At 42.1% G+C, this 26,280-nt stretch overlaps 1 protein-coding gene across 3 annotated transcripts in view; it reads left to right on the plus strand.

Moving 5' to 3' along the window:
• Positions 1–26,280, plus strand: part of RGS8 (regulator of G protein signaling 8) — a 135,847-nt gene that overhangs the window by 914 nt on the left and 108,653 nt on the right. For all 3 annotated transcript variants that reach the window (XM_082401389.1, XM_082401390.1, XM_082401391.1), the window contains exon 2: positions 7,891–8,005. The gene's annotated coding sequence lies outside the window, so the exon portion shown is untranslated. The remainder of the gene's footprint in view (positions 1–7,890; positions 8,006–26,280) is intronic.

Here is a 26,280-nt window from a genome sequence, read left to right on the forward strand (position 1 = left end):
AGCCATTAGGGTTAATATTGTCAGCCAATAAGCCAGTATTCTGAATACATTTTATATAATATTTTATAAATAAATACATGTTTATATAAATATATAAATGTTTGTATAAATTTGGTAGTACACAGCAGTTTTTTTGTTTTTTTTTTTTAAATAAATTTATTTATTTATTTATTTTTAGCTGTGTTGGGTCTTCGTTTCTGTGCGAGGGCTTTCTCCAGTTGCGGCAAGCGGGTGCCATTCTTCATCGCGGTGCGCGGGCCTCTCACTATCGCGGCCTCTCTTGTTGCGGAGCACGGGCTCCAGACGCGCAGGCTCAGTAGTTGTGGCTCACGGGCCTAGTTGCTCCGTGGCATGTGGGATCTTCCCAGACCAGGGCTCGAACCCGTGTCCCCTGCATTGGCAGGCAGATTCTCAACCACTGCGCCACCAGGGAAGCCCACACAGCAGTTCTTTATTATAATGTGTTAGGATTTGCTAAGAAGCAGATGCTAAAATGGGAGTTGATGCGCAGGAGATTTTTGGGGAGAGGGAGCAGGAAAAGGCAGGGAGAGCCTTTAGGTTGTCATAGAGGGCTGACACCTGTGGAAGGAGAGATGGGAAGAAAGAGGGGAGGGTAGAAAGAGTCTCATTAGAGTGGGGGGCGGTGCACATCCCAGTATCCACTATCTGCCCTGAAGAAACTCATAGCCTCCACTGTGAATTGTGGGAAAGGCATTTATTTAAAAAAAATATATAGACCTGTGCAAAGATGCTAAGAAATCCTGAGGGGAGAGTCTCAGTGGGCTAGTTGAGTGGGTGTGTGTTTATGTGTAAGTGTGTGCATGATGAGGCAAGAGAGTGTTTCAGGAAAGTCTTCCTGGGGGGGGGGAGGTGACACCTGAGTTAAGTCTTAGACAATTGAGTAAGCCTTAGAAGAAGGGAGAGACAACAAAAGGCTCACTGCTGGCTTAAAGTCCTCTGACACTTTTCTGATGAGTGGCAAGGGCTCTGTGACATTTCATCTCTTGTTATCCAGTATTATTTAATCACCTTTATTAACTTTTCATGCTTTTGTTTCCTGCCCCCTCACACCACTGTGAGGTGCTCCAAGCAGGCACCGGGTCCTATTTCTTTGTTTTTCCCACAGTGCAGAGAGCACAGCGTCTGTCCACCTGCAGGCCAGGAGTGTGGGGTTTGGAGGCATTGACTCCCTTCAACTCTCCTTTGTTTTTTTAGAAATATTGGGGTTCCACATCATATTTTGTTCACTCTAACTCAGGTTTGAAACTCGGTGATGTAGAGGAAAGAGCTTGGGGGATATAGAGCACTGTAATTGATCAGATTGGCCACATGTTCCATCCTTGGAGCGGGATGTGGAGCCCCATCACAAGGCACCTGAACTGGGGTGAAGGGTGGTTTCCCAGAAAGGTTGCCCTCACCTTCTTGTGAGGTTGCTGAAAGGTTCTAGAACCAATCTGAATGTATATGTGTCAGGGAGGGGGTTTTCCCACACTAACAAGGAGCAGTTCCCTGACACCAGTTGGGTATCCTGTAATTTAACTCACTTCTTAACACTGTTTACCCAGAGCATCAGATTCCACAAGGGTTCAGTCCTCCCCTCCACTTCAGCTGCCACTTTAGACCCGGGTTGTTACCTGTGCTTCTGACCAACTGGCTGTAAATCAGAGGTTCCCATGACCCCCTCCTTGGGTTGGATTAATTTGCTAGAGGGGCTCATAGAACTCAGAGAAACATTTTCCTTACTAAATCACCGCTTTATTATAAAAAGCATACAACTCAGGCACAGCCAGTTGGAAGAGATGCGTAGGGCAAGGCATGGGGAAAAGTTGAGATTCCAAGCCTCCCCAGCTGACCTCCCCACTCTCTGAGTGAAACCGAGCAGGGCCCTGTGGGCCTCCAGGGCACGGAGGCCTCTTTTTGTCCCCCATTTCTTATAGGCCAGACTCCAACCTCCATGACCTTCCCTGAATTCCAAAGGGCAGATTTGAACAGTTGCTAATCAAGGGAGAAGCAGCCAAGAAACCACCTGAGGCAAGATTAAAGGGACCAGAGAAGCTCATCAAGATCAGGAGATCCGACCACCTGAGGCCCTGCACACACCCTAATCTTGTCAGCAACCCCACCCTTGGGAAGTATTGTTACAAAACTCCTCATCAAATCCTCCTGGGTTTTGCCTCGAAAAACACAGTTTTTCGAGGCAGCAGTCCCCTGTGTCCCCCTTTGCCTGGCAAAGTAATAAAGCTGTTCTTTTTTACTCCTCCAAAGCTGTGTCTCCGCATTTCTATTTGGCGCTGGTAAACAGAGGCCAGTTTTTCAGCAACACCAGCACCTCCGTGTGTTCACCAACACGGAAGGTCTCCAAACCCTGTCCTTTGGGGTTTTTATGGAAGCTTCATTACACTGGCAAGAATGATTAAATCATGGCTATTGGTGATTGAGTCAACCTCCAGCCCCTCTCCTCTCCCTGAAGATCAGGGGGTTGAGACTGAAAGATCCAACCCTCTAATCACAGGTTTGGTCTCCTGATAAGAAGCCCCTATCCTTAGGTGCTTTTCAAAAGCTGCCTCATTAACATAACAAAAGACACCTTGATTGCTCTCATCACTTAGGAAATTACAAGGTTTTAGTCACTCCATGCCAGGAACTGGATGAAGACCAAATATATATTTCTTATTATAAATCACAATATCACAGTTGCCCTTATCAGAAAAGAAGAAATGGATTTCAGGCAGCTAAAATACTGCTACATTAGGGCACATTCATGAAGGAAGGAGAGGGTAAGTTGGATCTTGAAGTGTTGCTATCCATTGTGGACCAGAACAGGTCTGTCCTTAGGTGAGCCAGAGTTGTTTCCATTCAGTGTAAAGAACGTATAACCAGGTTATAGTTATGAGAATTTCTCTTGGAAATTCTGGCCATGCAGGTATGTCAGAGGGGCTGGTAGAAAAGCTGGAGTTCATTTTGCATCTTGTCAAATGCTTGTTCTACATCATATGGTTTTTATCCTTCATTTTATTAATGTAGTATATCACATTGATTTGTGGATGTTGAACCATCCTTGTGTCCTTAGAATGAATCCCACTTGATCATGGTGTATGATCCTTTTGATATTTTGTTGAATTTGGTTTGCTAATATTTTGTTAAAGATTTTTGCATCTGTTCATCAGAGACACTGGCCTGTAATCTTCTTTTCTTGTGTTATCTGTGTCTGGTTTTGATATCAGGGTGATGTTGGCCTTGAAAAATGAGTTAGGAAGTGTTCCCTTCTCTTCGTATTTTTGGAGTAGTTTGAGAAGGATAAGTATTAAATCTTTGAATATTTGGTGGAATTTACTTGTGAAGCTGTTTGGTCCTGGGCCTTTGTTTTCTTGGGAGCTTTTTGATTATTGTTTCAATCTCTGAACTAGTGATCGGTCTATTCAGATTTTCTATTTCTGATTCATTCTTGGAAAGTTGTATGATTCTAAGAATTTGACCATTTCTTCTAGGTTGTCCAATTTGTTGGTGTATAGCTGTTCATAATATTCTCTTATAATCCTTTGCATTTCTATAGTATCTGTTATTTCGCCTCTTTCATTTCTGATTTTATTTATCAAGGCCTTCTCTTTTTTTCTTAGTGAGTCTAGCTAATAGTTTGTCAGTTTTGTTTATTTTTATGAAGAACCAGCTGTTAGTTTCATTGATCTTTTCTATTGTCATTTTAGTCTCTATTTCATTGATTTCTGCTCTGATATTTATTATTTTCTTCCTTCTACTAACTTTGGGCTTTGTTTGTTCTTCTTCTAGTTCCTTTAGGTGTAAAGTTAGATTGAGATTTTCTTGTTTCTTGAGGTAGGCCTGTATTACTATAAAATTCCCTCGTAGTACTACTTTTGCTGCATCCCATAGATTTTGGAATGTTGTATTTTCATTTGTCTTCAGATATTTTTTGATTTCTCCTTTGATTTCTTCATTGACCCAATGGTTGTTTTGTAGCATGTTGTCCAGTCTCCACATTTTTGTGATCTTTCCAGCTTTCTTCTTTTTTTTTTTTTTTAAATTTTTTTTTTTTTTTTTAACTTTGTGTTTATTTATTTATTTATTTTTATGGCTGTGTTGGGTCTTCGTTTCTGTGTGAGGGCTCTCTCTAGTTGCGGCAAGTGGGGGCCATTCTTCATCGCAGTGCGCGGGCCTCTCATTATCGTGGCCTCTCTTGTTGCGGAGCACAGGCTCCAGACGCGCAGGCTCAGTAATTGTGGCTCACGGGCCCAGTTGCTCCGCGGCTTGTGGGATCTTCCCAGACCAGGGCTCGAACCCGTATCCTCTGCATTGGCAGGCAGATTCTCAACCACTGCGCCACCAGGGAAGCCTCCAGCTTTCTTCTTGTAGTTGATTTCTAGTTTTATACCTTTGTGGTTGGAAAAGATGCTTGATATGATTTCAATCATCTTAAATTTGAGACTTGTTTTGTGTCTCAACTTATGGTCTATCATTGAGAAAGTTCCATGTGCACTTGAAAAGAATGTGTATTCTGCTGCATTTAGATGGAATCTTCTGTAGAAATCTATCAAATTCATCAGGTTTAATGTTTCATTTAAGGCCAGAATTTCCATGTGGACTTTCTGTCTGGATGATCTATTCATTGATATAAGTGAGGTGTTAAAACCCCCTACTATTATTGTGTTGCTGTCAATTTCTTCCTTTAGGTCTGTTGATAATTGTTTTATGTATTTTGGTGCTCCTATGTTAGGTGCATATATAATCACTGTTACATCTTCTTGATGAATTGTCCTCTTTATTATCATATACTGTCCATTTTTGTCTCTTGTTACTTTTTTTGGCTTGAGGTCTATTTTGTCTGATATAAGTATGGCTACACCTGCTTTCTGTTGGCTGCTATTTGCTTGGCATATCTTCCATCCCTTAACTTTTAGCCTGTGTTTATCTTTAGGACTGAGGTGAGCCTCCTGGAGGTAGCATATAGTTGAGTCTTGTTTTTTATTCCATTCAGCCACTCTGTGTTTTTTGATTGGTGAATTCAATCCATTTACATTTAAGGTGTTTTGGGTTTTTTTAACATCATTTGGAAGCTTTTTTTTCCTTAATAAATTTATTTATTTATTTATTTATTTATTTTTGGCTGTGTTGGGTCTTTGTTGCTGCGCGCGGGCTTTCTCTAGTTGTAGCAAGTGGGGGCTACTCTTCGTTGCAGTGTGTGGGCTTCTCGTTGTGGTGGCTTCTCTTGTTGTGGAGCACGGGCTCTAGGTGCACAGGCTTCAGTAGTTGTGGTGCGCGGGCTTGGTAGTTGTGGCTCGTGGGCTGTAGAGCACAGGCTCAGTAGTTGTGGCACACGGGCTTAGTTGCTCCCCGGCATGTGGGATCTTCCCAGACCAGGCCTCAAACCCGTGTCCTCTGCATTGGCAGGTGGATTCTAAACCACTGCACCACCAGGGAAGCCCTAGGGTGATTATTGATAGATGAGAAATTAGTACCACCATTGTATCTTTTGTTTTCTGATTGCTGTATACTTCAATGTGTTTTTGTCTGTCATTTTGGTTTGGTGGTTTTCTGTGATATTTTTCTCAGTTTCTAGAGGGACATCTCTTGAAGGGAGAAAAGTCCTGTGCATAAACTTGGTTTCAGAGAACCCTCTGGGGTCACAGGAAGGGAAGGTGTTGAGAACAGTCATGCTCAATGTCTCCTGGCTCAGTCCTTTGGTAAACATCCACTGGGTTCCTAGGGAGAAGGAGCTTGAAGGAGAAAAATCAATTGAACAGAAGAGATGTACTTCCATACTTGTCCTTCTTAAGTGGGGATCTGTGATTCCAGTTTTTTAAAATAAGAGTTTTATTGAGATATAATTTAATAGTATACATTTCACCTATTTTAAGCATACAGTAGTTCAGTTGTCTTTACTATATTCAGAGAATTGTGCAACCATCACTACAGTCAATTTTAGAACATTTCCAACACCCCCCAACAACCTGTACCCATTAGTAGTCGCTCCCTATTCCCTCCCTCCTCCCTGCCCCCAGCCCTAAGCAACCGCTAATATTTCTATTTCTATAGATATGTCTGTTTTGGACATTTCATATAAATGGAATCATTACAGTATGTGGTCTTTTATGTCTGGCTTCTTTCCCTTAGTGTAAGTTTTTAAGTTTTCTCCATTTTGCAGCATGGTTCAATTCTTTGTTCCTTTTTATGGCCAAATAATATTTCATTGCATGGATATACCACATTTTATTTATCCATTCATCAGCTGATGGAAATTTGAATTGTTTCCACTTTCTGGCTATTAGGAATAATGCTGCTACTGTGACTTCAAATTTTCAACCTCCTCGAATTTTATGGTGTCCTTTTCCCAGTAGAGTTAGTTTACAGTTTATAGTCAGTGTATAACTGGTCTCTGTTTAGTTCCTTGGAAGCCCCAAGTTCTTACCAAGATCAAGGCTTTTACAGGTGCCCAGGATGCTCTTCATCTGGCTGATTCCTACTCACCTTCAGATCATGGCTCCAATGTAACTTTCCTAAGAGTTAGCTCATGCAGGCCCTCCCCATCTAGGTGATGCCTTCCTCCTCATAACCCCCAATGCTTTCCCTTCCCATCACAACTTATTAGTATGTTTAGTTCTCCCTATTAGTCTGTAAGTTTCTTGAAGACAGTAGTCTGTCTGTTCTATTCCCTGGGACACACATAGTACTATACATAGTGCTACATGGCAGACACTCAACAAATAGTTGAAATAGTATGGAATGCAGAATGGATGTTGGTAACCGAGAGCAGTATGCTAGCTCTATGCCCTGAACACAGACTTCAGCACTGATGGGAAGAGGCTGCCTCCTTGTTGACTGGTGTTGATTCAATAGTCGGGACCCTTGTAGCTAAGAGGGATGGTGTCAGCACAGAAGATGTGAAACTAGGGAACACCAAGGACACGGGAGCTGGATGAAGAGGACAGTAATGCCTCTCTGAGAGTAAGAAGGAGGGGATTCCTGGCATGGATTAAACCAGGGGAACATTGCCTTGTTGCTGACTTGGAAACCCTCTTTCTGTTCTGTCTCTGGACTGATGTGCCAGTGGGTTTTACACATTGTTTCGTCACCACCTAATAATAGGAAAACCCTTTGAAAATTTGGGCCTCGTTTGACAACTAGCAAGGGTGAATCATGAGAGTGCTATAGGTTGAAAACAGAAGCGAAAGTTAATAATATTAATTTTACTTGGCTGGGCTTCTTCGACAATATTCAAATAATTACAGAGGCAAGACTTCCTTTTGAAGGATGTTCAGCCTGCATTAGCTGTTCCCTACATGAACCTTAGGCCTTTGGGAAACACACAAGTGAGTCTATTCTACTTGTGACAATAGTCTGTAAGGTTCCCCAGAGATCTCAAAGAGAAATAAGCATGTCTTCCGAAGCATCCCAAAGCCCAGTAGCTGCTTATATTATGAGTAAGGTAAAAACTCACCACTAGGTGACAGTCTATCAGCAGAAATTGCTTTCTCTTTTAATGAATCCTTTCTGGACTGAAAGTTTCTGGGAATATCAGTAAACAGTAAAAATACTAGCTAATCTTTTCTTTCTCCCATTTCCCCATCCTCCTTTCCCCCAAATCTATGCAGATTACATCTTTAATTTTAAATGTTTTTAATCCTTGTTTCTTTCATTAATTTAAAAATAATGAAAAAAAAAGATGTATAGAAACACAGAAACTAGACGTGGAAAATTATGTTTCCCCACCCCACATACTAGCCCTTTGGGTTTTGAAGATGAAGATGACTCTAAGAAGAGGTATATTCAGTGGTCTTGACCTTTTGATATGTAGAGAATACTTAAAAATCTGGTTCAAGTCTGTAAGTATTTTCTCTCTCATGAAAAAAAAAAAAAAAACGCTATGCTTCCTTTCAGCATTTGAGGTGAAGATGGAGCAATTAGGAGAAATACATTTTGGTTCTTTTATGAAGAAAGTTTATCACATGTACCTTTTGAATGAAAGGAAACTCCCTGGCAGGAATTCATTGAGGTAAGTGCAGTTTGAAATTTTTTACCCAAGGCTGGTTTGATTCTGGGTAACATCTGAATTTAAGTGCTAATAGTTCAGGCTCAGGAAGGCTTAGGCCTGCTCTGTCATCTGGTAGCTGGGGCAGGAGCCCAGATGGCCTCTGGAGGGGGACTTGGAGAGGTTTTGCTGGTCCTGTCCCTCCTTAATCTTTCTATCCAAGCCGTCAGGGCATCATTATCCTGGTCCAGCACTCTCAGATTCCAGCTTTCAGTGGTATTTCCACTGTCCCCATTGGTCAAGTTCTTCCGGGTCTACTGGAAAGCTCCCATAAGTTATTCCGAAGTGTTACTCTTTATTCCTGTGCCCCATTTCTCGGGTTAGGTATCTTAGTTATAGTTAAATTATGTTAGCTCTGAAAGTAATACATACAGTCTATATTTGGTCATGCATGTAAAGGTGGCCAAAGTAGGTAAAAAAAGCAAAACACAGAACCGTATTCAATTCTTCCATCTGTATTAAAAGAAGTAAAGGTGTTTGTAGGGATATACCTGTATATGCAGATAAGTTATCTAGAAGGAAAACAGTGATGTTCAGAATACTTAACAACTGGTTCAGCATTGGCAAACAGGGATGGCTGCTGGCCTTCGAGCTGGAGGGATGCTGGAGACCCCCTAGTATCTAAGCTTTAACTCTTTAATGATTGATTGAAATTCTGGGCAGGCAGCGCTCCACGGGCTCAAAACAGTGGCTATTTACCAACCTGAAGGGAAATATTTAAATATTTTAACAACCTGTGGATTATACTAGTGTATGCCAGCAGCTATCAACTGTTTCTCCTAGGAAAGGGGATTGAGGGAGGGAGGAACTTAATTTTCAACATGCCTTTTAGTTCTGTTTGAAATTTTTGTTTGTTTCTTCTTTCCATTGAACCATGTACTTGTGGATAGAATTTCATTTTGTTCAGCTCAGAAGGTAAGTCTTTTCTTAGAATTTGGTTCTAGACATTTCTGTCTAGTCATCTGACTCCAGTCTGTCTACAGCCTCGGGGCCATCTTCTTTAGTTCCGTCTTGCTGGCAACTCCCCCACCCAGAGCTTTGCATAAGTCCCTCTGCTTGCCTGGCTGAACTCCCTCTCACCATCACCCAGTCTCCACCCCCGTCCCCAAAGTTGGTGTCTGAATCCCCTTTTGTTACTTTTCTTGGACCTCCTATCTCTCCACCTACCAGACCTCAGTCCCATCACTAACTAGTGTAGGTATCACTCTGCTTAATCTTGTGACCAGGAAATAAGCACTTTTTTGTGTTCATACAACTTTTGTGTATGTAGAACCTGTGTTTTCTGAAGCTGTACCTATGCATCAGCACTGAGGGTAATGGTTATTATCTTAGTGGTGATAGGTCACGTTGCACTGGCTGTGCCTCCACCCACCTGTGGAGCGGACACCCCTGCCTCCAGGTCTCCCCCAGTGTTCCTGGGAGGCATGTGGTACCTCTGCTGTGCTCCCTCCCATCTTTCCCTGTAAGACTTGCAGCTCCTTGTTGGTGTCCCGTGCCATGAAGCCATTGGGGGGCAGTGTCTCATCTCAGCCACTGTCACAGCCACTCTCAGCCAAAGTTGCTCTCTCCTGGGGCCTAAAGACATGGAGAGAAGCCCCTTCTCTTCCACTTTACCACAGTTTTTCACCCAGGTCCCAAAGCGGCATGACTTGTACCCAGTGTCTCACTGAGCCCCTTCCCTCTCTACCTGCAGGCTCTCCATCCACAGGCTCAGACATGAGTCTATGGGGCTTAGGCAGGGAACCAAAGTCGGAGAGGAGATTTTTGTGTTTCCCATGCCCCTTTCCGCACCCCAGGACTATTCCTTCCTATCCTTTCTCCACCCCCAAGGCTGTCATAAAAGCATCTTCAAGCCGTCCCTTCCCTTCAGTGTAATCAGCTCCTAACCAGGTCCACTGCTCCCTTAGATTTATCAGACAGAGTTGACTCTTAGTGGTGGGCACCACTGGGCTCAAGCTGACAGCCTGGCCGCACACATTCTATTTACACTTACCTCCCTGTGTGGTAGTTAACTGTTGGCCCCGTCAGACTGTGGGTTCCTCAAGTATGAGTTTCTAACTGTGTAGTAGCCACCTTTGTCTCCCCGGCACCCAGGCCCTGCCTGTTTACACGGCAGACCTTGAAAAATACTTTTGAAAGAAAAATTGAACACAGTCATTTAGCACAGATACCCAAAAGAAAATAGCTCATCTTTACCAAAGGGAGAGTCAGGCAGCCCACCCAAACGGAGGAAAGCTATTCTTAAAGGGTGTCCTCTATCCTACAGAAGTACTGCTTCAAAGCTGTTTAGGCTCCTTGCATTCTCAGGTGGGGAAGATCCAGGGTTAGAGCAGTACTTTCGGAGAGGCTTAAAATGATCTTTTTTTTCCTTTTTATTTTTTGGCTGCGCCCCGCAGCATGTGGGCTCTTAGTTCCTCGACTGGACCGCTAGGGAAGTCCTAAACTGAGCTTGTTTTAAGAGAATAACGTGTTGAACAACTATTTGACTAGTTACATTTTATTGTGTACTTGCCAATCGAAAAAACAAAGACAAAAACAGGAAAGGGCACAGTATGGCAAAACATATTGACCAGAAGGGGGAAAAGCAGATGATACACAGGGACAGAACATTTTATTTGTATCATTCCTAGTTCAGAGAAATAAGGTTAACTCAGTGCTCCTTCACCTACATGTTTATAGCGGAGGTGAAAGTGACAGACTGAGGCATGGATTTATTAATGCTGGGTATCAGGTGTTTCTTCGCTTATTATTTAGTTGAATAAGTCTGATGTCATATGATAGACCACTAAGCATAAGCGATTCTTCAACCAAGAAAGAGAAAGAAATTGTATAACTATCTGACTTTGTTCTCTGAGAAGCAAACCCATGATTCACCGCAAAGGCAGACACTCTTCAACTGGTGTGTGAGACAAACAGAGGTATTCGTTGTATTTATTACGATAATAATAATTCTTAACACTTCCTTCAAGGTGTGGCATTTGCAGAAATTGGAAAAAATAAGAATATTCCAGCAGGCTTAGGACACTCAGTGGTAATATCACAAAAAATTAGTCATTGAAATAATTTCAGAGATGAGAATGAGAGTTTAGTTTGAGAGAGAGAAAGAGAGAGAGAGAGATTTATTTAACAATCTGTTAACGATCCCACAGCTCGTAAGAAGTCTCTCTAATTCCAAAGCATGACCTCTTTCCTCTACACGGCAATGCCTGCTCAATGGGAGAATGCTATCATGTAAAATCTTCAGATGAAAAACATCACGTGATTTTAAAAATGGTATTGTTTGGTGACATGTTTTGGTTTCCCTGTTCTATATACATAGAAAAACTTAGGTAGAGAGAAACGAAATGACCTGCTAGGTGATGAGGCAGGTTGGACTGAAGGATAGTGGCTGGAATGACCACGGTGCCAAGTGTTCTGTTACCCAGCACCTTCTCTGTTTTCTACTCCACGTTCTAGATAACTCGGATGCTGGCTTAAAGCCCATCAGAAGATCAACCAGTCTCCCAACCCACCCACCAACCAATAAACCAGCCAGCGTTTGTCAAAGGCTCACTTTGTTGTTCTTGGAACAGTGTTTGTTTGGTGCTGTGGGAAATGCCGAAGCAAGACCAGACAGGGTCCCTGCCACCCTGGTGCTTGTAATCTACATGGGGAGACAAGACAAAGAAAGCTACACGACACAATTACAGAATCTGACAGAATATAATAAAGTGCTAAATTGTGTGGTGTAGGCAATTAGAGAACAAGACAGTATATAATAAAGTGCTAATTGTGTGGTACAGACAATAAGTATAATAGGAGTTCAGTGAAGGGATGGATGAGTGTGGGCTGTAGTCTTCAGGAAAGGCTTCTCATCATGTCAGGCTGCCGTGTTTATCCAGTGCATGATGGGAAACTGAATATGAAATAGAAGATGGATTAAGAGCAGAATAACTGTGCTGTACCATGGCATCTCCTCTCAGTCTGGGCGAGGACAGAAAGAGAAGGAGTTCTTTGACAGGTGGCATTCTCCATTAAAAAAAAAAAAATCAAATGGAGAAAGGCCTTATTTTCTTTATTAATTGTGTTACAGAAAATTTCCTCTGAAACTTATTTTAGCAGTTTTAAAAATTTTTTTATTTATTTATTTATTTATTTTTGGCTCTGTTGGGTCTTTGTTTCTGTGAGGGCTTTCTCTAGTTGCGGCGAGTGGGGGCCACTCTTCATCGCGGTGCGCGGGCCTCTCACTATGGCGGCCTCTCTTGTTGCGGAGCACAGGCTCCAGACGCGCAGGCTCAGTAGTTGTGGCTCACGGGCCTAGTTGCTCTGCGGCATGTGGGATCTTCCCAGACCAGGGCTCGAACCCGTGTCCCCTGCATTGGCAGGCATGTTCTCAACCACTGCGCCACCAGGGAAGCCCCTGAAACTTATTTTAAATGGAATAATGTGTTACGAACACTAGGAGAGTTCAGTGTTTAAAGAAACTATGTTGTAAGTCCTTTTCATTAATGAAGAATACTTTTGCATAATAGATAATCACTTCCTAGTTTACACAAGATTCCTTAAAGCAAGTAAATAGATACTCTTGAATACTACTGGTGGGACTGACAAACCTATTGCAAGGTAATTTGGCAATGTGTACCTCAAATCTTGAAAATGTGCATATTCTTCAGCTTGTCAATTTCACTTCTGGGAATTTATCCTAAGGAAGTAATCACGACTGACTGCAAGAATAACTTTTCTGCGAGGATAATTATCACAGAGTTGAGAGAAACTGGGGACAACCTGAATGCCCTCAAATAAAGGACTGATGAAATAAATTAACACACATTTAGAAAATGGCATGTGTAATTACTAAAATACTGTAGAAAAATATTTAATATAGTGGAAAATATTTACAAAATGTGGGTAAGTGAAAAAAGCAAATTCTAAAACTTGTAGAGTATGATTTCATTTTTGATAAAGATATGTTTTATGCAGAAAAACTTACCTGAGTGGTGAAGATATATGGAATTTCCATTTCTTTATGCTTTTGTGTAATTTCCAAATGTTTCCCAAGCTACACGGTTTGCTCTGTAGTAAGACATGTATTAAAATCCTATGGTTCTCTGATTTGGTTTGTTTTGAGAGTTTGAGTAGTCATACTCTGGACTGTCATTCAGTGAGTTTTCTTAGAGTGGGGTAGGCCTATCCTATAGGGATTCCTACAGACCTAGCAGCTGGAGGTGGAAGTGGAGGTGGTTGGAACTGAAGAACTCATGCAACAGAGGAGTTCTGGGCTAAGAGACAAGCATCAGAAGCACTGTTCCATTCTCCTTTGAGTTAGAAACAATTCCTATTTAGCAGAATATATACCTTATTTCTTGAACTCACATCAGGTAGGAGATGTTTTAGAGGTATACACATTTTTTAAGGCTCACACAACATGAATTTTTAATAGCAAAGCCTTTCAGAGGGGGGCAGAAAGCCCAGGACATGAATCAATTTTTAAGACGTCTGGAATACTAAAAAAAAAAAAAAAAAAAGCACCGAAACAGAGTTTGAGAAGGTGTATTTTAAACTTTTGTCTTGAACACAAGAACAGAAAGTAAAACTTCATTTGGAGATTAGGTCAGAAGCCTAAATTTGAGATCTCTGGTGAATGTGGGCTCAAAGACAAATCAGGCACTGCCTTGAAACCACATGAGGATGTGGAATCACTGAACAAAAACAACCAACGTCTGGAAAGGATTTTGGAATTTTTGGTCCACGGGATTTTCCATGTCTAAACTGAAAACAAAATACTCTTTTTCTATTCTAAGGACTTGATTTAGAACTATTTTGAAAGGGGTCTTTCTCTGAAACATTTCAATACAAAAGTACTTTATTTTCTCATCCTATGACTCAGTGTCTTACATTTTTTAGGTTTTGACTAATCTAAGGTCTTCAAATATATTTGTTTGAACCCCTTTTCATTAGTAATTTTCTATTTTTACCTCACCATCTAGCTTCGCATCTTCAGTTGGCCCAGTGAAAATAAAACACAGCAAAGTCAGAATTTTACTTCCTTTTTTATGCTTCCCAAATATAGAGGAAATCCTTGGATACCCAGGTTTGGGGGAAGTCAAACCTTAGCTAAAACTGGGGCATGTCTGCCTCCCTTTTGAAGAATCCATCCTATAGGAAAAATTCCGTGGGCAGCATCCCTGGAGTACAAGTGAGGACTTGTCCCTGCACACTCCTTTGTCTTCCCATTACTTTGGGTTAATTAACCCTCTGTGCGCCAGGCTTTCCATTGGGTGGCATTGCACAGTGCTCGGCTGGAGGATGAGTGGCGTATAGCAAGTAATTAAAGCATTTCTGACAAATGGCAGACAGCTGACATGGACAAGCCTTCTCTCCCACTACCTGTATGTAGAAGGCTGGATAAAACATGGCAGCAATTGAAAAGATATACAACCAGTATTGTAAAAAGTAAGGGAAATAGTCTAGGTCTCAGTATGAAAAAGGAACTCAGAACCAGTGTGATAACTGTAGCTAAATGTTGCTGGACCTGAATGTGGGTCTGAGAATCTGGGGGCTGGGGTGTTGAGGCCCATGCAGAGACAGGATATGTGGCCTCAGGCCAGGTTTAGGCAGGGCACTGTGACTAAGCTTGTCAGATTTAGCAAATAAAAATACAGAATGCCCAGTTACAGTTGAGTTACACATAAAAAAATGAATATTTTTTTTTTAGCATAAGTATGTCCCAAAAGTTGAATGGTGCATACGTAAAGTAAAAGATGTTTACCTGAAATTCAAATTTAACTGAGTATCCTGCCTAGAAATTGTCATACTGAGTGAAGTAAGTCAGACAGAGAAAGTCAAATATCGTATGAGATTGCTAATACGCAGAATCTAAAAAAAAAAAATGATACAAATGAACTTATTTACAAAACAGAAACAGACTCACAGACTTAGAGAAAGAACTTAGGTTACCAGAGGGGAAGAGTGGGGGGGAGGGATAGTTAGGGAGTTTGGGATTGACATGTACACACTGCTATATTTAAAATGGATAAACAACAAGGACCTACTCTATAGCACAGGGAACTCTGCTCAATATTATGCAACAACCTAAATGGGAAAAGAATTTGAAAAAGAGTAGATACATGTATATGTATAACTGAATCACTTTACTGTACACCTGAAACTAACACAACATTGTTAATCAACTATACTCCAATACAAGACAAAAAGTGAAAAAAAAAATAAGTGAGTGTACAGTATTTTGTCTGATAACCCTGTGACAAAGTTCTGTCAATAAATCCTGGAGTCTACGCAGGGTGCCTCATCCGTGAAGGAGGGACTAGAGAAAACATTGACCACTGTTGTGAAGAAGCAGGAAGCTTGTAGTTAGTCTGGGGCCGTGGGTAGGAAAATGTAAATGCCTCCCAGGCCTTACCATGAATAAACATAGAATTTAAATTTATACAACCTAAGGGACGTAGAAATGTCAACCTGAGAAATTACCATAAAATCTGGTCCAGAACCTTTGAACCCTCAGAATTTCACCAGAAACAAACTAATGTGTTGGGGGTATTTCTTGAACTTAAACACACAGGGATCCATTGGGATAAACAGCCCTGCTGAAGGTGAAGTCTTAATAAAAAATGACAAACCAAATGAAATGAATCACCCTGAAGGGCAACCCAAAGATAAAATAAACAGGAAAATTAGCCACTTAAGAACTGAGCTAACTTTGAAAAATTGTGAAATAGGTTTCTTTTAAATGCCAGAGACATAAAGGAAAGAATAGAATGAAAGAATAGTTTATTATGAAAAAAAGAATAGGTTTGTTTGAAAAAGAACCAAATGGAAAGTAAAGAAATTAAAGATGTACTTGTTGACATGAGAAACTCAAAGGGACATGTTACATAGCACATTAGACACCTGAAGAGAACAAGTGAACTGGAAGAAAGAACTAAGGCAGTCACCCCGAATGAAGCACAGAGAAATAATGAGGCAGAAAAATACGAACATGAATAGCAGAATTGGAGGTTAGAACGAGAAGGTGATGCATCACAACATTGTAAATCAACTATACTTCAATAAAATTTAAAAAAAGGTGATGCGTGCGTGGACACACATGCACACACACACACACACGGAAGACATAAGGAAAGGGGAGGGTGGAGAGAACAGAGGTACAATTGTTAAGACATAATAGAAGTTGCTTTTAAAAAAGACACCCTAAAACACAGATAGAAACTTATTTCTCTCCCATATAAGATGTCAAGGACTGGTAGAGTGGCTCTGCTATTTTCAATCTGTGGCTTCTATTTCAGGATCCCACATGGCTTCTTTAGCCTTGGCCCTCAGGTCTGTATCCTAGGCAGGGGTGGTGGTGGTGGGGGAGTTTGCAGGCAAGGGAGAAGGGGCATGCATGCCCATTTCCTTAAAAGCACTGTCCAGAAAATACACACATCAATTGTATCAGAAAGCCATTAGGGAGGCAGGGAGAGGTTCTATCCATAGCCACCCTTTTTTTTGATGAAAAATAATGTTCAACCTAGAAAGCTATATCCAACTGAATTATCATTCAAGAATGAGGGGAAAATATTGGCATTTAATGATAAATAATTTAAAAACTAGACTCTTGCTAAAGAACTACCAAAACATATACTTTGGTAAGATGGGCATTGGATATAGAAGGAAGGTGTGGGATACAACAAACAATGATAATAGCCTCCCTGTATGCCTTGAACTCAACTGCACTTAAAAATTCATCTTGAAATGCATAAAGCAAAAATATGATGGAATTATGAAGATGAGAGGTACCTTGGAAAACACATCAAATCAGAAGATTTGAGTTGTGACCTCTGCTTTTACACTTTATTTCTCAGAACTTCAGGTTAGAACTAGGTATTTCTATAATTTATTCTAACATTAAAAAACAACAGTCACTCAACTCTGATTCATCAGTTTTACGTCCTTGTGGTGTAACTTTTCTGGTTTACAATGTGGGTTTTGGATTATGACAATCCTGGTTCAAATCCTTGCTCTGTCATTGATTAACTTTGTGATCTTGAGCAGTTTAACCTCTTAAAGCCTCAGTTTCCACATCTGAGAAATAGAAAAATAATTGTTCTTGTGTTAGAGTTCTCTAAGCAGTAGAAGATGACTCTTGCTGAATAAGAGGAAAAGCATTTTATTTAAAAAATATTGGATGAATCACAGAAGAGTTGAGTGGACTGTAAAACTGGGCTTGAAGATAAGCCTGGTGGAACAATGCCACAAACCAAGCCACAGATCTAATGGAAAATTGCTGCTGCTCCACAGCTGCTACTTCTGCATCAGAAAATCACCACCGCAATCCCTGGGAAATAGCCACCACTGCTGCTGCCACCATGAAAAACCAGACACCTCTGCCTCCCCCTCACCAGCGAAGATGCAAAGATGGAATGTCCATGCACAACTTCTTTCCTTGTTGCTTACTTCTGAATCAAAATCTTACGATGGCATCCCTGATTGGCAGTAACTAAAGCACGTGCCTGAATCCTAGCTGCAAGGGAGGCAGGAAATTTGCATTCTCACTTCTTTTTTTAAAATTTTTAAAATTTATGTATTTATTTGACTGCACCAGGTCTTAGTTGTGGCATGTGGGATCTTCATTGTGGCATGCGGTATCTTTAGTTGCGGCATGCGAACTCTTAGTTGTGGCATGTAAGATCTAGTTCCCTGACCAGGGATTGAACCCAGGCCCCCTGCATTGGGAGCGGGGAGTCTTATCCACTGGACCACTAGGGAAGTCCCGCATTCTGTTGGAGTGATAATGACTCAGAATTTGGATATTTCCCCAAATATAGGAAGGAGACTCAAAAGATGATAGGCTGTCGTGAATAGGATAGATGCCCACGATCATCATCATATTTACTGTCCTGAATTTGAACTCCCTCCTATGTTTGGGGAATTTACCTTTTTGTAAGTCTTGCTAGGTGGAAGATCTTCACCTACAGCAGAAGCCAAAAAAAGACCTGATACTGGTTTGCTTGAAATTTTGACGTGAGACTTAAGCTCTTGTCCTATGCTTTGTGACTGTAAGAGTGACGCAGAGAAGCAGGGGCAGTTTGGTAGTGTCAGGGAGGAAGAAATTTTCCTCTACCCTTCTAGGTTCTTCTGGCTGGTCTAAAAAATCAAGTTGACAGGAGACAGATTAACAGGAGACAATCAAACAAAAGTTTAATAACATGTATACATGGAAGAGACCCAGGAAAACTCAATAACTCGCCAAAATGGCCACAGCCCTCATCTTAAATACCATCTTTAGCTAAAGACAAAAGAGGATGTTGGGGGTAGTGGTTTGGACCTACAAAGGGGAGGAAGGCAATATACATGGAGATGGAAAAGCAAATGTTTGGGACTTCCCTGGTGGCACAGTGGTTAAGACTCCGTGCTCCCAGTGCAGGGGGCCTGTGTTCGATCCCTGGTCAGGGAACTAGATCCCACATGCATGCCGCAACTAAGAGTTTGCATGTCACAACCAAGGAGCTGGTGAGCTGCAACTAAGGAGCCCGCCTGCTGCAACTAAGACCCAGTGTGACCAAATAAATAAATAAAAATATTAAAAGAAAAAAAGAAAAGCACATGTTTGATAAATAAATGTTTGCTTGGCCATGCAGAGACAATGGGATAAAGGGAGGAATTTGTATGAGCAGAATTTCCGAGGTTCCTCCCTAGTTCATACTGTAGGTGTCTATGGTGATAACTCCTTACTGGAACAGGTCCTCTCTCTACTTCCCTTTAGGCAGTTAGAGGGAAGGTCAGTGGTTCTTCCTGAGTCTTTTGGGCTTCAAAAATAATCAGCCTAAATTAATCTTCATGCCAAAGAGACACAATTTGGGGTGGCAAATTTTGCTCCCCTACAGTAGTCATTCTAGTGGCAGAGTGTTGATGGCTGTGACAGTCAGTGTCCAATAGCCAGTAGCAGTAATGACAATAGGGTGCAGAGACCACAGCTCTTATGATCATGAAGAACATCTTTTTCCTCATCTGGAAATGGGTACACCCTACTTTAGAGGGTGCATGTAAGAATTCATTGAGAATTGCATGTGAGAAAGGCCTCTAAAAGCATCAAGGGCCTTCCTTATACATGCAAGGCATTATTCTCTTCCCCTGTCACAGCCTTGGGAACATAGCATAAAGTTTGGAGTTCTAGCAGAAAAGGAACAATCTATTTAAACTTTAAGAGAATAGATAAAACATGTAAGAGAAAACAAAGACTATTCATTCATTTGACCGTTATGTTTTGAAAGGTTATAAATGCAACACTACATAATTTGTTAACTGGAATAAATAACAGATCACCTATTTTGAAAAGCTGGCTACTCCGTCATTACATTATACTCAATGTGCAATTGAGGTGTTTGAATTCCAGCTGTAATATGTTTTTTGAGTATATTCATTTGAAGCTCCAGATAAGGCTGATTCAAAATTCTCTGGCATATTACAGTTACCTCTCAGTTAAAAAAAACTCAAGACATCTCATTGCCAGAATCTCATGTGATAAGAATGTACAGTTGATATAGCAGGGGTTTTCATTTTGTTTTTGTTTTTCAATCCTCATTGTGTGGTGTCCCTGTCTAATATTTGTGTGTGTGGTTGCAGTTTCCTTTTTGTAGCATTTGGAGTGGAGAGTGATAGCTGGGGGAATCTTGAGTCCTTCAGTCAGTGGTGTGCTGATCAGCCAACTTTTGGAGAGAAAAAAAGCCCAACAACTAATTTATAGCATTTGTCAACTGCCAGGGTTAAATACATCCACCATGGCTAATTTCAGGTTACCAACACGTGTCACAAAACACGAATTTGGGAAGAGATGTGCAAGATAAGTTCTTGTTAACTAGAGGCAGACAGCTCCCAATGCACTCCCCTGGCAGTTTGCATCTTAAGTGTTTGCTCTTAAGGTAAAAAAACTTCATAGGCCATAAATCATACCATATAGTTTCATATATTTCAAAGCTATACTGGCGAAAAAAGGGGATTCCTAACAAAAAGTTTTATCCCAAGATAAACCCTTTAAAAGCTTTAAGCCTCTTGTCCTCTAAACTTTTTTAAAAGTTGCTAATTTAAGTAAAACAGAGGCAAAGACATCTCTTTCGACCCTAGAGTGGTGAAGGGGTTTCTGTTCAGAGTGGGAGCCCTTTCCATGAGTTCCTGTGTGAAGGGGCCTTTTCCAACGATATTGAATCATTTCTTACGTTTATCCAGCACTTTGCAGTTTTCTTTATTTGATTCCCCATTTTGAAGAGGAGAAGGTTCGCTCACGCAATGGAAGAATGGAGATTTGATTTCTTTTCAAATCTGGTGCTTTCCCGGCGGCTCCACACGTGTCATCCCCCAAGATGGCCAGAAACTTCCCCGGTTCCTCTCTTGACATCCAACTCAGACAGGATGTTTTCTGTTCAACTGCCCGGAAACTCATTTCCTCACCCCCTTCTCACTTTCATAGGAGGAAATTCCCTTGGCCTTTGATGGGCTTGCTATTTTCTGTGTCTCCTTGGATCACATTCCTGCCAAGGTCCTGCTCCACTTGCAGATCTTCTGTGACTAGCCACTCCCACATCTCCACTCAGGACTGCGACTGGTCCCATGTCCCAGCAACGCCGTAGGGATGCAGTGCTTGAGAGCTTCCCGAGGAAACTTTAAGCCTCATCTCTAGAGACAGCGTGCTAGGCCGAGTCATTCTGCCGTCTCAGTAATAACATTAATCCACCGTTATTAATGGTGCTGAGAATGAATTTTTATGATACCAGTGATTATCATACAAACTCAAAACCATACCTCATTTGACTTTCCAAGCAGCCCCAGAAACAGCAGTCCTTCAACAGTTTCATGCGAGGAGGGGAAAATAATGACTGCATAGGAAGCCTGAAAAGCTTAAATAGCATTTAATTGATGCATTCATATGTTAACCAAATATTTATTGTGCATCTCTCATGTTCATGGCTCTGTTGAAAGTCCTGAAGACTTTCTGGGTCAAATGATGGCGTTTGTATTCCTCACGTTTTTGCAGAGTGGCAAGGCAGACATACGCATTGGCAGTTGTAATTGAAGGTGGTAGATACTACGGTAGAGAAAAGTGCAACCATGGAGGAGGAGGTGTGTTACTTTGCCCAGGGGAATGAAAGAACCTTCACAAGAGTTCCAAGCTGGAGCTAGGATTTGAAGAACAAGAATGACACCAGTTATGTAGTGCTTACTATGTTCCATGAACTGTCCTGTTCTAAGCATTTGCCATATATTAACCTATTTAATTTTCCAAAAGCCCTACAAGGTTGGTACGATTATCATCCCCATAGGAACCTGAGAAATAGAGAAGTTAAATAACATGTTCAGTGTCACCTACCTAGGGAACTGTGGAGCTGGGATTTGTAAATTTATTTATTTTTGGCTGTGTTGGGTCTTCGTTGCTGCGCTCGGGCTTTCTCTAGTTGCGGCGAGCGGGGGCTACTCTTTGTTGTGGTGCCCAGGCTTCTCATTGCGGTGGCTTCTCTTGTTGCGGAGCATGGGTTCTAGGAGCGCGGGCTTCAGTAGTTGTGGCTCGCGAGCTCCAGAGCGCAGACTCAGTAGTTGTGGTGCACAGGCTTAGTTGCTCCGTGGCATGTGGGATCTTCCTGGACCAGGGCTTGAACCCATGTCCCCTGCATTGGCAGGCAGATTCTTAACCACCGCACCACCAGGGAAGCCCTGGAGCTGGGATTTGAACCCATGCTGTTAACCCCTGATTTGCTGGGATTATGGGGTTGAGTGGGGAAGGGGTGTGTGTGGAGGACATTCCAGGCTGAGGGAACAGCATGGGCAATGAATGGCCCAGACACATGAGAGAACATCCCATGATTTTGTTTTGGGTTTTGGTGGGAAAGCAACACAGAGCCATTGATCATACATGCATCATTTTTCTTTCACCACAGAGGTTTTTCCAGAGGATGTTAGGAAAGGAATTTGTCAACACCATTTCTCAAAACCTGAATGTTTTTAAATGGCTGCTGTCCAGCTGTTCACCCTGCTGAGTTGTTGGCTGAGGGTTCTAAATACATCCCCAGGTGAAGGATACAAATTTCTTGATTTCCCATTATTCTTGAAATTGATTTATTCTAATGCTACTTGAGGCTAAAATTGCAAGATTTATTCCCACGTACGATATAGCATTTCTGGGAGAAAATTATTGGGGATAACCAGGAAGTATATTCCTGATCATGGCTGAAGTTCTTGCCAGTGTCGGCTGTGGGTCACCAGTGACACTGTGTGTCCCATGCAGTATCTTACCGTCACCTCAGGATAGATGACAAGCACTGAATGTGTGTGCTTTAGCAGCAACGCTAAACGTAGCAGTATTTGGCCTAGAACAGCCCTGAATGGAGGGTAATCTGGCCAATTCCATATTTCTTGGGTAATTTTCTGTTCTTCATACACTGGAGGGTAGGTCATTCATTCATTCATTCATTTATTCACTCAGCCTTTTCCAAGTGCCTACTATAGTAGAAGCTAGTAGTAACGGTTATCATTTAATAGAACTTACCATGTGACAGGCGTTGTGCTAAGCACCTTAAAACTATTATCACATTTAATCCTCACAGTAATCCCACGAAGTAAGAACGTTATTATCCCCCCATGAGAAAACAGGGGGATTAGGAAACCCGCTCCACATCACATAGTTCATTGGGCTGGCAGAGCTTGATTTCCATCCCAGATAGCCTTAGTCCAAAACCTGCCGTGCCATGTCATCTCCTTCTGTCCGAGGTTATGTAGTAAGCCTGGTTAGGGATGCAAACAGCAAACTGTAATCAAGTCAGAATGAGACAGGTATAGAGCACCGGGTCTCAGCCTTTTGCCCACTGAAACGTATGCCAGCTAATGTGCGTGCATGAGATGCATTCTCTGGGACAGCACCAGCATTCTGCATAATCTCCCCCCCCCCACCGCCCCCGAACCCTTTTACTCCACCCTCTTGCTCCAGGAAAGCATATTAGAATGCACATGAGTAAGAGTGGCATTATTATAGTAATGACATTGAATCGGAGCTAATTACGAAGGTGATAAATCCTTTGCACTTTTTCGTGTAAGAAGATAGTGGGTATAAATCTCTGGACACAAATAAAGCTATTCAAGAAATATGACATTTCTTTTGTTTCCATAAATCAACTTAATTTTGACTCTGGACACCCAGCCTCTTGGATTGACAGAAAATTTAATTCTGGGCTAACCTCTCTCACTTCCCATGAGTGTGTCAAGGTTCTGAGGTCTTATGCAGGGCCAACAAATTGCGTTGGACAGTTCTCTATACTGGTTCCACTGAGACAACTGCTGTCTTGAACCCACAGGATCCCTTTGGCTCTTGGGACCCTGAAACCCATGAGGCATCTGGGAGCCTTGTGTGAGAACACGGCCTCCCAGCTTCCCCCAGGCTTCACATGGCCTTTTTCTCCAAGGTCCTTAGATCTGTCTCTCTTCCCCCTAACCCAGGGCTGTTTCTTTTTTCTTTTTTCTTTTTCTTTATTTAGGCCCTGACGTGTGGCGTGTGGGATCTTAGTTCCCTGACCAGGGATCAAACCTACGCCCCCTGCATTGGAAGTGCAGAGTCTTAACCACTGGACCACCAGGGAAGCCCCTGTTTCTTTTTCTTGGAGGGAAATCCCCTCCCCAGTTTCCCTCTGAGACTTTTATTCTTTCATCAAACTCTATTCTCCTCAATGGGTTTTGCTCTTTGGGAAGAAAGAAAAGCTGGGAAGTTAAATATCTTTTCTGTTTTCTATCTTGCTGCTAACCTGTTGTAAGGCAAGTAAGCGAGAATCTGCTTGAATTAGAGGGGGAAAATAGTAATTCCAAGAATAATGGAATTATTGGTCATTAGAGTGGAACTTACCACTCTAATGGTAAATTTACCATTCTAAGATAACGGGAAACAGTTATCTTTCACTTCTTTTTCTCCTTCTCCTCCTCTCCCTCTCCTCTTTCTTCTTTACAAAATGTAAATAAGTTTGTTTTCAATTATGAAAGATGCCATTGAGCAAATTAAGAGTAAAGATAACTACAGTTTGGCGTATGTTTTTCAGAACTTTTTTTAAAAAATTAATTAATTAATTAATTAATTGGCTGCGTTGGGTCTTCGTTACTGTGCGTGGGCTTTCTCTAGTTGTGGTGAGCGGGGGCTATTCTCTCTTGCGGTGCATGGGCTTCTCATTGTCGTGGCTTCTCTTGTTGCGGAGCACGGGCTCTAGGCACGTAGGCTTCAGTAGTTGTGGCATGTGCGCTCAGTAGTTGTGGCTTGTGGGCTCTAGAGCGCAGGCTCAGTAGTTGTGGTGCACGGGCTTAGTTGCTCCTCGGCATATGGGATCTTCCCGGACCAGGGCTCGAACCCGTGTCTCCTAAATTGGCAGGCGGATTCTTTTTTTTTTTTTTTTTTTTTTTTTTACTTACTTATTTATTTATTTATTTTTGGCTGTATTGGGTCTTCGTTTCTGTGCGAGGGCTTTCTCTAGCTGCGGCGAGCGGGGGCCACTCTTCATCGCGGTGTGCGGGCCTCTCACTATCGCGGCCTCTCTTGTTGCGGAGCACAGGCTCCAGACGCGCAGGCTCAGTAATTGTGGCTCACGGGCCCAGTTGCTCCGCGGCATGTGGGATCTTCCCAGACCAGGGCTCGAACCCGTGTCCCCTGCATTGGCAGGCAGATTCTCAACCACTGCGCCACCAGGGAAGCCCGCAGGCGGATTCTCAACCACTGCGCCACCAGGGAAGCCCGCAGGCGGATTCTTAACCACTGCGCCACCAGGGAAGCCCAGTCTATTTTTTTTTTTTTTTTTTTTTTTACTATGCATGCATTCAACAATATTTAAGAGATATTTATTGAGTTCTTACTATGCCTTGGAAGCTTGGGTAAGGAGGTTGGATTTTATATGAAGTATCAACCCCTTGGAGAGTTTGAAGGGCAGTCACCTAGTCTATAATAGTTTTAAAGATCACACTGGCTGTCCCATGAAGGGTGGATTTTGAGGACAAGAGACTATTATAGAGTCCAGATAAGAGATGATAGTGCCTGGGGTAGGGTTGGAGCCATGGAGGTGGAGAAATGAGTGGAGATTCTGGATCTGGTTGGGAGGGTGAGTGGGCAGGACCAGCTGGGGACTGGATATGGAGGGAAAGGGCAGTGAAGAATTGAAGATGTTATCTAGGTTTGGGGCTTGAGCAGCTGTGTGAGTGGTGCCATCTACAAAGGTGGGAAAGACTAGGGGAGGGTGATGTCTTTCATTTCCTAAAACTCTCCTCTAGAAGAGCGCTTCCTAACTTCCAGGACTGCCTAGAGTCTTGAGCAGTAAATCTAGGGGTTGAATCCTGACCAGGGGAGACATAGAATAACCCAATGGGCTGTAGGAAGAACATTCAAAATTTCTATTTAAACTTTTCTTCTCATCCTTTTTAATGTACATTTCTGTGTATGCTTTACAGTATACATATTAGTACAGTGCTTTATACATATATACACATATGTATACCATTTATAAATAAATAAGAGTGACTGAATAAAGGAAAGAATAAACAGAGTTATGGCAGACAGTTAGCTGTTCACCAAAATCTGTCCTTTCTTCCAGAATATACAGAAGCTGGGAAGCTGCTGCCCAGCCAGAGGCAACTTGCCCAAACCCCTTGTAAGTAGCTGTTCCCAGTTCTCCCCAATGGGAGGTAAGTTGAAGGGATATATATCAGTTATGGACCAAGGATTCTGAGAAGCAGGCATGCCTCCTTTGCACTCTTTCCCCTTCTGCTGGCTTAGATGCAGAAAATGGCCAGGTCCTGGGGATGTTGGAAGACTAGATGGAAGGAAGCTGCATCCCGGAAGCATTGCTGGGAGGGTGGCCACTCACTTGCAAAGAACATCCACCTCAGGCTATTATCAAACGAAGAAAAAAACTTTTGTGTATTTGAGCCATTGTACATATTTGGGTCTCTTTGTTATTACAGCCTAGCATACAGGGAGCATGCTTAACATTTGGTGGGGGGATGCCTGTGAAAAATATTGGGAGGCCACTAGTTTTTTTGGTTTGTTTGTTTGTTTGTATTTATTTAATTTATTTATTTTGGCTGTGTTGGGTCTTCGTTGCTGCGCTCGGGCTTTCTCTAATTGCGGTGAGCAGGGGCTACTCTTCATTGCAGTGCACGGGCTTCTCATTGCGGTGGCTTCTCTTGCTGCAGAGCACGGGCTCTAGGTGCGTGGGCTTCAGTAGTTGCAGCATGTGGGCTCAGTAGTTGTG

The sequence above is a fragment of the Balaenoptera borealis genome (assembly GCF_965194805.1).
Source record: "Balaenoptera borealis genome assembly, chromosome: 1".
NCBI classification, from domain to species: domain Eukaryota; kingdom Metazoa; phylum Chordata; class Mammalia; order Artiodactyla; family Balaenopteridae; genus Balaenoptera; species Balaenoptera borealis.